Raw genomic sequence first — 10,897 nt, 5'->3', positions numbered from 1 at the left:
AAAGGCTGACCTCCCCCCATAACCTAGTTCAGATTCCTCACAGCGCTCTTGCCATCCTTGTCGGGGCAGAGCTTTGCTGCCCTAGGGCAGGTGTCTGAGCCTCTGTCACAGGTGTGTGCTGTGCACGGACCTGGGTGGGGAACCAGGCCGGTTTGCTAATTCTTGGGGCCCTCAGGCCCGCTGCCACATCGGAGGGCACCAAGCTGTCTGCAGTCTAAACCTCGCAGTCAGATTTGCTCTGCAGAGGGTAGTGGCCAGCCTTTGGGGAGAGGACCAGCCCATCCCAGCTCCTTCCCTGAGAATCCCTTGAGGACTCCTTTAGAAGGCATCCTAGTGTATTTGCCGCCGCCCCCCCATTGGCTGACTGGGGACCACATGACCCAAGGCGAGCCAATCAGATTCTATCTTGGGACTCTGGCTCAGAACTAGTCTTCAGTGGCACATGAACTACCCGCCATGGGCACATCCATCCGCCCAACGGTAGCCCCGGGCACTAAGAATTTAGAGGGTCCTGGCTTTCCAGGCCCTTGGGAGCTGGGCCGCACTGCCTCCTCCTTCTGTATTCCCCACCCCATTCTTGGGTGCCCCCTGACTCATTCAAACCCTGCGCACCGCGCAGGCCCTGTTTCCGCAGAGGAAACGCTGGGGCCCCTTCCACGGGCGATAGACTGGCCTGGCCCCCGCTGATCACCATTCCCCTCCTTCCCCGGGCCTTCCGGGAAGCAGCTGCAGGGCTGCTCTCGTCACTGCCCAGGGGGCCGCTGCGCTTGGGGACCCGCTCACAGGAAGCCCTGGAGCCTGGGTCACCTCCCGCCTCTGGAGAGGATGCTGGAGAGGATGCGCAGGGAGGATGCGCAGGGAGGAGGGGAGCTGAGGCCCTCTTAGGGTGCTTGGTTTTCCTCTTGCCAAGTGGAAATTGCTTTATTTATTACAAATATCAATGCAGACATGTGGTTGTTTAAAAAGCATTAAGCAAATGCAGGAAATGTTAAAGAAAAAAGTCTACTTCACCTCTGCTATCATCACCCAGAAAATATACACATGCAAACGCTTTTTTTTTTCCCTGAAAGAAAATCAGATTGTATATACTGTTGGAATCCGCCTTTTTTTTTTTTTCTTGCTTGCCTTTTTTTTTTTTAATCCTCCCCCTGATGATAATTTTTTTTTATTGATTTTAGAAAAAGAGGAAGGGAACGAGAGAGAGAAAGAAACATAGATCAGTTGCCTCCTGTACAGGCCCCGCCAGGGATTGAACAGAAACCCAGGTATGTAGCCTGACCGGTAATCAAACTCGGCAGCCTTTTGGTCTGTGCTTCTAATTCAGGCAGAAATCGCCAGAGTGATGACTTGCAGGATTTGAGGAAGTCTTTCAAGTATGACCCCATGACTTCTGGCCAGAAGCCAGAAATAAGGGCAAATTGGCCGCAGGACTCCCTCAGGGAGGACTTGGAAAATCATTAAGATGTTCAGGGAGGGGGGTGGGAACTGGGTGGAGGGGAGCTATGGGGGGGAAAAAGAGGAACAGCTGTAATAATCTGAACAATAAAGATTTATTTATTTATTTTAATATTTTTTTATTGATTTCAGAGAGGAAGGGAGAGGGAGATAGAAACATCAATGATGAGAGAATCATCGATCGGCTGCCTCCTACACGCCCCCTACTGGGGGTCGAGCCCACAATTCAGGCATGTGCCCCCGACCAGAATCGAACCCAGGACCCCCCAGTCCGCAGGCCGACGCTCCATCCACTGAGCCAAACCGGCCAGGGCTAAAGATTTATTTTTTTTTAAATATAGATCCACTGAAACCGGTTTGGCTCAGTGGATAGAGCGTTGGCCTGCGGACTGAAAGGTCCCAGGTTCGATTCCGGTCAAGGGCATGTACATTGGATCCCCGGTAGGGGGTGTGCAGGAGGCAGCTGGTCAATGTTTCTAGCTCTCTATCCCTCTCCCTTCCTCTCTGTAAAAAATCAATAAAATATATATTTTTTAAAATGTAGATCCCTGGGCCCTGCTCCATACCTGCCCATTGAGAACTTTTGGAGATGAGACCCAGAAGTCTGCATTTTTAACAAACATCCCAGGCACACACACACACACACACACACACAAGATGTTCAGGGAGGGTTGGGGAAGGGGGAGGAGGAGCTGGGGGGTCAGGCCTGGGGGTGAACCCAGCAATATTCACTCCTGCCCTGTGACCTTGGGCCAGCCACTTGACCTTTCTTTTCTCAGATGGGGAGCACAACAAACACTAACCTCCAAGTGCGTGAAAGCCCTTTCAAGCGCGAAAACATTCCACAAAGATGTGTTGTGAGGAGGCTTTGTTTCCTCTCTGGGAATGTGGGTGGCTCACACTTCCTCCTGGCTCACCCCCGCCCCGAGGACAGTGAGGAAGGGCAGGCCCCAGGCAGAGAGGGAGAGGAGGCTTGGGGTGGGCAGAATAATGCCCCACCCCAAAGGTATCTACGTACCAGGATTAGTGTGAATGTGGTAGGTTACGTGAGAATTAAGGTTGCTGATGAAACTAAGGTTGCTAATCACCGGGCCTTAAACTAGGGGGATGAGGCTGGATTATCTGAGTGGCCCCGAGGAATCACGAGGACACTAACTGTGGGCTGAGAACTTTGTATGACGGTTATCTCATTTAAACTCACCATCCTGCCCTGGCCGGCTTGGCTCAGAGGATAGAGCGTCAGCCTGCGGACTGAAGGGTCTCGGGTTCGATTCCGGTCAAGGGCACATGCCCGGGTTGTGGGGTCTATCCCGGGTAGGGGGCGTGGTAGGGGTCGTGCAGGAGGCAGCCGATCAATGATTCTCTCTCCTCATTGATGTTTCTATCTCTCTCCCTTCCTTTCTGAAATCAATAAAAATGTAAAATAATAATAATAATGATAATAATTAATAAATAAATAAACTTACCATCCTGTCAAAGGCTCCCCAGCGCTCTTAGTTTAAAGATCAACACTGTGGCCCACAAGACCCTGAAAGGTGTGGTCCTGCTGATCCCTCAGGCCTCATCTCAGACCCCTTCCCCTCCCACTCCCTGCACTCAGTTTCTTTCCGTCCCAGAAAGGAATGATGAGCTGCTCCCACCTCGGGCACAAGCCATTCTACCCACCCGCAAGGCAGCTACCCGGCTCTCCACCCTCAGCGCTCCTCCGCCCTCGGGTGTCAGCTCAATGGCCATCTAGTTGCCCAGCCCTCCACCTAAATCGGGTTCCTGTGTTCTTACACTGGGTTTCAGAGGGTGTATCTCCATAGATAAGTTCATAAAAATACGTATCTCTGTGGCCACCTGATCAGTCTCTGCCTCCCACTAGAGCATGGGGGCCAAGAGGCCAGAATGACTCTTCAGGATGTTTGCTGAAGGGATAGATGATAGACAGATGATAGATAGATGATAGATAGATAGATAGATAGATAGATAAACTGTTTGCTGAAGGAATAGCAACAGAGTCCAAAGGTTAATACTGTTTTCCACATTTTTTCAAAAGCAGCCATAGGCCCAGCCAGCGTAGCTCAGTGGTTGAGCATTCGATCTATGAACCAGGAGGTCATGATTCAGTTCCCGGTCAGGGCACATGCCTGGGTTGCAGGCTTGATCCCCAGTAGGGGGCGTGCAGGATGTGGCCGATCGATGATTGTCTCTCATCATTGATGTTTCTATCTCTCACTCCCTCTCCCTTCCTCTCTCTGAAATCAACAAAAACTATATATTTTTTAAAGCAGCTATAGGCTCAGGGAAGATCACAGGTGAACCTGGAAGGCTCCCCTCTTTGCTGGAGGCAGGACCTGGGGCTGGGGCCCATCGGAGCCAGAGGGTCACTGTGAGTGGGGGTCAAGGCTGGAGGAACTTGGGCCTGTCCCTGAGGCAGGTCTGCTTGGGAAGCGCCTTCAAGGGCAGCTCTGAAAGAGGATGTGCTGAGCACAGCCGCCCAGCCAGAAGAGGAAGGAACAAAGGCGGGGGGGGGGGGGGGGGGGGGGCGGCCTGGGGCCCCAGACCCTGCTCCCTGCAGTGGCAGCAAATCTTCCCTACAATCTGGGCCCTCACCCCACCCGGTCCTTCCATAACATTTTCACAGGCTCGCTCTGGCTGACGTTGCTGTTTAAGCGGCTCTTCAAATTTCCAACAGGGTCACACCAGGTGTGGACAGCATTGGGAGTCTGTCCCCCTCACCCACTCTGGTGGGAGAGCAAATTGGTAAGACCATTTTGGAGGGTGATTTGGCAATATCTGAGAGAACTTTTAGAGTGTGTACCCTTTGACCCAGCAATTTTCCTTCTGGGAATTTATCCTAAAGACACTCTAAGTCAGTTGGCAGTGAGATTCACACACACGGAGGCAGCACTGTTTGTCATGGCAAAGAACTGGGGGCCCCCTAATGTCCGTCAGCGGGAGATGGATAAGTAAATTATGCTTCATGGGTCCCATAGAAAGCTACGCAGTCATTAAAATGAATGAACCGATCAATGTGAACTGATATGGGAGGATGTTCATGATCTAGGTCTGTGTTCAGATGTTTTAAAAGTTGCAGAACAAATATGTTTCTATTACCTATCGCTGGTAACAACCACCCCAAAACTGGCCAGTTCTCTGGCTCCACCAGGCATCCGCTGGGCTCACTCCTGTGGTTGCTGAACCTTCCAAGATGGCCGCTCATCCTCCAGGGCCTCCCTCCCCGTGGCCTCTCATTGTGCTTCAGTCTAGCCTGAGCTTCCTAACAGCATGGCGGCTGGGTCCCAGGAGTGGGTATTTTAAGAGGAAACACCTTTACAGAGCCCCTGCTTGCATCGTGCTTGCTAATCTCCCCTCGGCCAAGGCAAGTCACATGGCCAGATTCAAATTCAATGTGACCCTGGTGGGGGTGGTAGGGGTAGGGGGGGTTGGGGAAGTGAAGGGATTGAGCAAAAAGGAAAAAGAAAGAGAAAGAACTCATGGACACGGACAATAGTGTGGTGACTGTGAGGGGAGGGGGTGGGTGGAAGTGGAAGAGGGTATATGGGGATTATATGGGGGAAAAATAATTAAAATAAAATAAAATAAAGGGGGAAAATTCTATAAACCTCAAAAAAATTTTTTCAATGTGAGAGGGGCCTACTCCAAGGCATGGATGCTGAGAGATAAGATGCATTGGGGGCTGCTATAGAAACAATCTAGCACAATATATAGGATTAGATAATATTTTATTAAGAAACTATGCATGTCCTGTACCTCACAAGGGTTGTGAGCATTAAATAAGTCAATAAGTGAAAAACACTTGGCCCTGGCCAGGTAGCTCAGTTGGTTAGAGCATCATCCAGCTAAGTCAAAGTTGTGTGTTCGATCCCCATCGGAGCACAAACAGGAAGCAACAGATGAATGCATAGATGAGTGGAACAACAAATCGGTATTTCTCTCTCTCCCCCCTCCTCTCTCTCTCTCTCTAGTAAAAAAAAAAAAAAAAATTAAAGAAAAGACATTTGGCACTTAAAAATGAAACAACAAAAAAATAAATTACGCATGTTCTTAATAAAATATCATCCTACATATATGTTGGGTTGGGGAAGGTGGGAGGATGGGACATGGGCAGACAATGCCAGTCCCCACGTGAACAGCGCTGGGCTGGGCATGGGCCACATGCACGCGGGAGCCCAACATTGCTGCAACTCGAATAACATCAACACCCATTTGAAAGGGGGAAATCTCAGAGCCCCAGAGGTGGCAGATGATTTCAGTTATTCTGCTCCCTACATATGTATGAGCTCGATAACCATACTAACTTTTGTTCACTGACGCCCTGCTCTGTGCACCTCAAATGGCTTAACTCACCCAATCCTTACCGTCACCTATGAGGTAGGGACTATTATTGTCTCCATTTTACAGAAGGGAAAACTGAGGCTCAGAGAGGTGAGTCGTTTGCCCACGGTCACCCCGCTGGGAAGAGACAGAGCCAGGATCTGGACACACGCAGTCACACGCCTGAGTCCTGCATCCGTGGCCACTACACCACACAGCTACACACGGAGCACCAACCAAAACACAAGAACAACAGCATGCAAACGACCACACAAACTGGATGTGGCAGCGGCGATGCTCTGCGGGAACGAGGCTGCGCCCTCACCACGATGAGGTCGGCGTGGGCGCTCCCCGGGCCCGGCTGCCCACTGCATTGCTCCTTCCAAACCGCAGGGAAGCCATCCGATCATGTCCTTGTTTGCCATAACGGCACCTTTTAACATATTTTTAAATTTGATGTTTGGAACAGACAATACACTCACACCGTTCCAAAACATTTTAAAATTATATATAAATAGATAGATAAATATAGACATAGATATACTGACCCACCCCGCGACCCCCGTCTCCCTGAGAATTCAGTGTTCTGAGCTTCTTGGATGTCTTTCCAGAGATCGCTTTTGCAAATACAAATAGGCGTTCTGTTTTTCCTCTCGTTAACGAAGAAAAGCCTGACACCGCACCCGTGGCTCCGCTCCAGAGAATCTCGGTGATCGTGGCCATCAGGAAGGAAGGGGCTTCCTCATTCCTGCTCACAGCGCGTCCTGTTCCTGCCTGGCCCCCGCGCTGCGCGTGAGCAGTGGTCCTCACCTCCCCAGCTGCCCATGGCGGCCTCCGTCACTGTGGCGAGGAGCCTTTGGATGGCCCCAGTGATCCCACCTCCTGGTGCTCATGCCCCGGTGTGACCCCGGCCGTGACAGTGGGCTGGATCTCGGGACCAGCGCTGAACGGAGAGACACCATGAAAGCCATGGGCGGCTGAGAGGGCCTATGAGACACCCTAGTAGCAACAGACTTACTAAGACCCAGCACCCACATCCTGGTTTCTAAATACCACTCTCCAATAAAGGTGATCAGGGCTCCTCCGAGCAGTGGCCGGTTCTAAGGCGAAGACAGGGAAAAGCTAAGACGAGCCTGGAGCACCTTGCAGGGTCAGAAAGCAAGGAAATGCTCAAAAGACAAAAGGACAGGGGCCTGTCAGAGGGACATAGGGGCCAGCCTGAAAGAGCGTCTAATGGCCAAAGCCAGACCCATCTCAGCAACAAAATAAATAGCGCGGTATTGAATTACAGCTCCAAGTGTAAAACATACACACGATCCACACTGGTATTAGTAAACGATTGACTAAAAATAAATAAATGGGAGATGAGCGACAAATCTTCCTCACAGAAGAATTCAAAATAATTTTGATTCTCCTCCGAGGAGGTGAAGTCTAAATCTGCACCCATCAAGTGTGGGCTGGACTTAGCGATCTGTTTCCAAGAACAGAGTATGGAAAAGGAAAAAACCATAACCTGACAGTGGAGAAGCCTGTCAGACGCCATGGTAACCAAGGGAAGGTTCATGTCACAGGTGACGCCCCCGGGTGTCAGGCACTTGCTGATATAATGTAACAGGAGGCACGTCACCCACTTCTGTCGTAGCCTCTCCCCCAAATCCATAGCCCCACCTTCGTCGTGAGAAAAACAAAGGCAAGTCCAAACGGAGGGGCATTCTACAAAATATTTGGCCTGACTCCTCCAAACTCAAGGTCATGAAAAGCAAGGAAAGACTGAGAAACTGTCACAAGCCAGATAAAAATCAAGGAGGCATGGCAAAAGGTCACGTGGTATCCTGGCCTGGATCCTGGCACAGAAAAAGGACATGAGTGTAGAAACGAGTGAAATCTGCATAAAGGTTGGAGTTTAGTTCATAATAATAATGCATCAAAGTTGGTTTCTCTTGACAAATGTTTATGGTAAATTAAGATGCTAACGTTAGGGGAACCCTGGGTTAGGGGGATACAGAAACTCTGTATTGTTTTTGCAATTTTTCTGTAAATCTAACGTGATTCCAAAATAAGAAAGTTCATTAAGAAAAAAAGTGATGGAACCCTCGTGTACTGTTGGTGGGAATGTAAACTGGCACAGCCGATGTGGAAAACAGTATGGAGGGTTCTCGAAAGTTAAAAATAGAACAAATATATGATCCCGCAAGCCCACTCCTGGGTATTTATCCAAAGCGATTGAAAACACTAGTTCGAAAAAATATATGCATCCCTATGTTCATTGCAGCATTAATTACAATAGCTAAGATGTGGAAGCCACCTAGGTGTCCACTGATAGACAAACTGGTAAAGATGTGGTACATATATACAGTGGAAGATTACTCAACCATAAAAAAGAATAAATTCTTGCCATTTGCAACAACATGGATGAACCTAGAGGGTATTACGCTAAGCGAAATAAACCAAACAGAGAAAGACAAATACCACATGAGCTCACTTATATGTGGAATCTAAAAAAACAAAACAAAACCACCTAACAAACAAAACAAAACAGAAACAAATTGATGGTTGCCAGATGGGAGGGATGGGGGATGGGGAAAAAAAGGTGAAGGGGATTAAGAAGTACAAACTGTCAGTTATAAAAACTGTCACTGGGATGTAAATTACAGCATAAGGAATCCTATATAATAAAAGGCTAATATGCAAATCGACCTAACAGCGAATGACCGGTCGCTATGATGCGCACTGACCACCAGGGGGCAGACGCTCAATCAGGAGCTGCCCCTTGGTGGTCAGTGCGCGCCTGTGGCTGGCAAGCGCAGCAGCGGTGGCGGGAGCCTCTCCCGCCTCTGGTGCAGGCAGGCAGTAAGGAGCGAGGGGTCCTGGACTGAGAGAACCCTGGACTGCGAGAACCCCAGACTGCGAAAGGGATGTTTGACTGCCTAAGCCGGCCGGCGGACACCCCCTGAAGGGTCCTGGACTGCGAGAGGGTGCAGGCCAGGCTGAGGGACGCCCCCATCCAGTGCACGAATCTCGTGCACCAGGCCTCTAATATAGTCAATAATATTGTAATAAATATTACAATATGACCCATGGCTACTGGACTTATTGTCGTGATAACTTCATAAGGCATATAAATGTCTACTCACTATGTTGTGCACATGAAACTAATATAATATTGTATGTCAACTATAAGTAAAATAAATTTTTTAAAAAGTGATGGGATATTACCTCCAAGATTAGGTCACAAAAAGACGCGGGTGTCTGCCTCGCTTGTCCTCTCTCGCTTTCTTACTCGCTGGCCCGGAGGAAGCCACCTGCCACGCAATAAGCCTTTCGATGGAGAGGCCCCCGTGGCAGGGACTGAGGGAGGCCTCTGGCCAACAGCCACAGAACTGAGACCCTGGGTCCTATGGGCCACGAGGGACCGAATGCTGCTAAGCAGTAGGTGTGCGAGCCTGGAAGCAAATCCTCCCCCACTTGAGCCTCGAGATGGGGCCCCAGCCCCGCAACAATACTTTGATTTCGGTTTTGTGAGAGACCTCGAGCCGAAGATTCCTGACCCACGGAAACTGTGGGCTAGTCAATGTTTATTGTTTCCAGCTGCTGAGTTTTGGGAGCAATGTGTTACTCTGCAACAGATAACTCACACACTTCCCCTCTCTCCTCTGTCATTTTCTCTTCGGAACTGGGGCCCTGCTGGCCTCAGACACAAGCAGAAATGGTACCCCAGGGCGGGCTCCAGCCTCCACGTGGCCTAGTACGGAGGCTGGCAATTTTACTAGATTATTGAAATAAAAATTCAAAACTTGGAAAAACCTCAGGAACCACCCTTTGAAGACTATCACTCCCCTGCTTCAGTCCTCCAAGGGTGTCTCACTGTTCTTCAAGTAGAATGGATCCACACTCCTTACTGTGCTTGCAAAGCCCTCAGGGTGCCTCCACTCACGGCCTGAGCTCCCTTTCCATGGTTCCCCTCCCCCTGTTCCCTAGACCCCCGGTCACACTGGTCTCCCTGTCCCTGCCTCGGGGCATTGGCACGTGCCATGCTCTCTGCCTTTGTCTTTCCCCACATCTTCCCGTGGCTGCTGGCTCCTTATCATTCAGGTCTCAGTTCAAATGTCATCAACTGGGACAGACTGACCCTGAGCATCCATCCCCCTACACCTGTGTCCCCAGCACTCTCAACCACATTTTCCTGCTGTAGTTTCTCCCTAGCACCGATCACTGGCTGAGATGATCTTGGGTGTTTAGTGTGTGCTGTTTGTCTTGGTTTGTTGTCAGACAGGCAGAGTGTAATGGTTAAGAACCTTGGACTCTGGTTCAAATCCTGCCTCTGCCACATAACTAGCCTGTCCTTGAACAAGTTATCTGTCTCTCTAGGCCTCGGCCTCCTCATCTGTGAGGAGTAATAATACACTGCATCCTAGGATTGCTGGGAGAACGTGAAGAATATATATAGTGCCTGGCCTATGGCTGACACATTGTAAGTGCCCTGCATACATGTGTGCTGCTGCTGCTGTTGTTACTATTATTATTATTATTATTATTATTATTATACTATTATTCTCTGTCTCCCACCTCCCTAAATATAAGCTCTGTAAGAGAAAGGACTTAATCAGTTTGGGGTTTTGCTCACTACTCTATCCTTTTTTTTTTTTTTTAAATATATTTTATTGATTTTTTACAGAGAGGAAGGGAGAGGGATAGAGAGTTGGAAACATTGATGAGAGAGAAACATGGATCAGCTGCCTCCCGCACACCTCCCACTGGGGATGTGCCTGCAACCAAGGTACATGCTCTTGACCGAAATCGAACCTGGGACCCTCCAGTCCGCAGGCTGACACTCCATCCACTGAGCCAAACCGGTTAGGGCACTACTCTATCCTGAGCACAGAGCCTGGCACACAGTAAGGGGTCAACAAAAACTGAATGAATAGATGAATGAATGAATGAATGAATGAATGAATGAATGACATAGAGTAGGATTAGGAACACTGGCTTTGGAGTCAGACAGACAAGCTTGCACTCTCTTTTCAACCTTTCCACTTAGGACCTGTGTGGCTTTGGGTGAGTGATGTTACCCTCTGAGCCTGTTTCCCTATTGGGAGCCTCCTCAGAAAATGACTGGGAG

Source organism: Cnephaeus nilssonii (genome assembly GCF_951640355.1).
Source record: "Cnephaeus nilssonii genome assembly, chromosome: 14".
Classification (NCBI taxonomy): Eukaryota; Metazoa; Chordata; class Mammalia; order Chiroptera; family Vespertilionidae; genus Cnephaeus; species Cnephaeus nilssonii.
This window is presented reverse-complemented; position numbering follows the sequence as displayed.